Genomic DNA, 2,862 nt, shown 5'->3' with positions numbered 1-2,862 from the left:
ACGTCCTGCTGTGCCTTGTAATGCCGCACAGCGTCCTGCTATGCCATGAACTACTACAAAGAACTGCTACAAACTACTGATCTTTTCTATTTTGGTTATTTCCACTCTTCATTAACCCCAACCGGCCCGTCAGACACCGCCTACCAAGAGCCTGGGTCTGACCGAGGTTTCGGCCTAAAAGGAAGTTTTTCCCCGCCACTGTCGCACTGTTGCTGCTCTGGAGGAAACTACTAGAACTGTTGGGTCCTTGTAAATTCTGGAGTGTGGTCTATCTGTATAGTGTCTTGAGATAACTCTTGTTATGAATTGGTACTATAAATAAAATTGAATTGAATTGAATTGAAAGGACAGTCAGCATTAATGTTATTTAAATCACCAACATTAGCACAACTGAACTGATGGAAACTGAATGAAACCCTTTTACAGACAATCATTTTCTGTATTACATCAAATAGAAAAACAATGTAAACCTTGATTTTAACGTAACTTTAAAGGCCCAGTGTGTAACGGGTTTATTATCATAATCAGTGTTGCCCGTTCACAAACTTGTCTTCATCAATTGTTACCACCCCAGCAATTAAAATGTTACATTTCCATCTCATGAATGGGGTAACCGCTCCATATTCATGCTCCATCTTGGACTACGGTAGCTGGTGGGCCATACAGGACGTACTGCTCCGCCTTTTCACGTTTTTCCCGCTGTCACACATGATCACTCACAGCTGCTGCTAATGCTAACGGGTATCGTTCGCTTCCCGGCCCGGCAAGTTAGAAGAAGGAAAACTGGAGGACCACACGTATTCAAAATCCAAATTTAACTAACTAACTGCTTGCTCCACTGTGACACCTTCACGGTGATAGCTTCAGTGGGACGTTATCCAAGTGTAATGAATGGAAACATCTTCTCAGGGAAAGTGTGTGTGAAGGTGGTATGTGTGTGTTATTATCACATCAGAGACGACAGCTCTCCTCTGTTCCAGTCCAGAGTCACTCTGATCCTCTGGACCTTCTTCTGCAGTATGAGACCAGTGAGGGGAGCCTGGGTGACCGTGCTGAGTATTTACCTTGATGGAACATATTCTCCATAACCCAACAGTATGTCTCCCTTCCTCTGGACAGACTCTGCTAACACAACCCCTTCCCAGTATGTACTGTCTCCAACCTGGACATCCCAGCTGTGAGTCCCTGAGTTAAAGCCCTCAGAGCCCAGGACAAGCGTTTTCTATCAAACCTCTCTGGATTATCAGGAAGCTGCTGTCTCTCTCCTCGTCTCACACTGGTCAGGTCTTCAGACAGGATGAGACGTGGATGAGCAGGTTTGGTCCAGAATCACAGGAGTGTAGGAGACCATGTCCTTCATCTTGGTCCAGATGTTGAAGCCAGGTTGCCCAGGTGTTGGGCCTCGTCTATCAGAGCTCCTGAGAGCAGCTGTGGATCCTCCAGCAGGGGGCGCTGCTGGAACTCTCCCACTGCAGCCTTGTAGTTTATCAGGAATGAGACGTCTTCAGCTCTCAGCTGCTCCTCTTGGCTCTGACTGAGTCTGAAAGAGCTGCTATCTCTCTGCTCAGAGCCTCCATCTTCTCCTTCATCCTCTGACTCTTCTGCTCCTCTTCCTCCCTCAGTGCAGCCAGCCTGGCCTCCTCTTCCTCTTCCAGAAACTGGTGAAGCTTCTTAAACTGATCCTTAATCTGCGTCTCTGTGCGTCGGGCCTGGACCTTTATGTGTCCTGCTGTCTGATCAAACTTCACTTTAACTTGTTCAAAATCCTTTAACTTCTCCTTTAAGGGCTCCAGAGTCTCCTGAAGCTCCTTCCTGTGTTGTCGTGCAGCTTCATCGACGGGTCTGATTCTGTGGTTGGAGTGTGTTTCTGAATGCAGACAGATGACACACACCGGCTGCTGATGGTCCAGACAGAAGAGTTTGAGTTTCTCAGAGTGCAGACTGCAGAGAGCCTCTGAAGCTCTCGGATCTCTCTCCAGTAAGAAGGCCTCACACAGGTTCTTCAACACCAGGTTACAAGGTGGTTCATCCCTTGAAGATCTTCTGTTACAGACTGGACACTCCTGTGTTGGTCTCTCTGTCCACCAGCTCTGCAGACAGTCTTTACAGAAGCTGTGGCTACATGACAGAAGAACAGGATCCCTAAAGACATCGTGACAGACCGGACAGCAGAGATCCTCCTCTGATCTGGAAGCCATTTGGTCTCAGAGTGAAGCTGAAAACACAGCAGACAGAAAGAACAGTCAGTCATGGCTCCCCTCCCTCCTCTACTCACTTCCCTGTCTTTAGTCCAACTCACCTTCAGAGTGTGGAGAATCAGCAGGTTGAAGCAGCAGGGTTGTAGTTCTCCACTTTTCTCTCCTGCAGCTGAACTCACTCAGAGGAAGTTGTTAGTTTGATCTGAAGGTGAATCTGATCGTCTGTTTTCCGTCTGTGTGTCTCTCTGTAGTGAGGACCAAAAACAAACTGGTTCCTGGTTTGTGAAGGCATGACCATTCCTATGATAGTGAAGGCATGACCCGCCCTACTCTCCTCTGATTGGCTAGTATTTGTTGCCTTAATTGGTTGGATTGGTTAGGTTTTAAGATGAAGAGTGAGATTGGTTAAGGTTAGGGTGAGGGTAAGCCAGTCAAAGGCAGAGTAGGGCGGGACATGCCTTAGCCATCCTAGGAAATGCTAATGTGTGTCAGGTGGGGGGGGGGGGGGGGGGGGGGTGGGGGGGGGGGGGGGTGCTCTGTCACACCTTTTCTGTGAAATGCTGTTGCTTCACCTGTAACACAGAGGTGTGTCTCAGTCCAAAGGTCTGGTTCATTACTGATATGAAGACTGATAGTGTGCAGCGTGCTTATGCAACAGTTTGGT

The 2,862-nt window shown here is 48.0% G+C and overlaps 1 pseudogene; it reads right to left on the bottom strand.

The window, feature by feature from the left end:
• Positions 1-859: 859 nt before the first annotated feature.
• On the bottom strand, positions 860-2,590 carry LOC116685562 (nuclear factor 7, brain-like; annotated as a pseudogene).
• Between the last annotated feature and the right edge of the window lie 272 nt (positions 2,591-2,862).

Source organism: Etheostoma spectabile, unplaced genomic scaffold (genome assembly GCF_008692095.1).
Source record: "Etheostoma spectabile isolate EspeVRDwgs_2016 unplaced genomic scaffold, UIUC_Espe_1.0 scaffold00570032, whole genome shotgun sequence".
NCBI lineage: Eukaryota > Metazoa > Chordata > Actinopteri > Perciformes > Percidae > Etheostoma > Etheostoma spectabile.
Note: the sequence above shows the minus strand (reverse complement) of the source record. Positions and strands in the feature narration are given on the sequence as shown.